Below are 238 nucleotides of genomic sequence, written 5' to 3' on the forward strand. Positions count from 1 at the left end.
TCTTTCCCTTGTCTCTTCTGCCCCGTCCCCCAAGAGATCTTTCTAGGTTTCCACCTCTCCCAGGCACGCCCCGTTCCATCCTGCCTTGGTTCTCCTCCCACCCATTTTAGGCCCCGGGACTGATCACTTCTCACCAGAATTACCCTGCAGACAGTCTCCTCCAGCCCACAAGCTGTTCTTTTTTTTTTTTTTTTTTTTTTTTAATGTTTTTTTTTTTTTTTTTTTTTTTATATTTGCA

The 238-nt window shown here is 43.7% G+C and overlaps 1 protein-coding gene across 1 annotated transcript in view; it reads left to right on the top strand.

Moving 5' to 3' along the window:
• CLPTM1 (CLPTM1 regulator of GABA type A receptor forward trafficking) overlaps window positions 1-238 on the top strand; it is a gene marked incomplete at its 5' end in the record, with an annotated part of 33,840 nt that overhangs the window by 27,966 nt on the left and 5,636 nt on the right.

This window comes from Tupaia chinensis, unplaced genomic scaffold (genome assembly GCF_000334495.1).
Source record: "Tupaia chinensis unplaced genomic scaffold, TupChi_1.0 Scaffold000067_1, whole genome shotgun sequence".
Classification (NCBI taxonomy): Eukaryota; Metazoa; Chordata; class Mammalia; order Scandentia; family Tupaiidae; genus Tupaia; species Tupaia belangeri.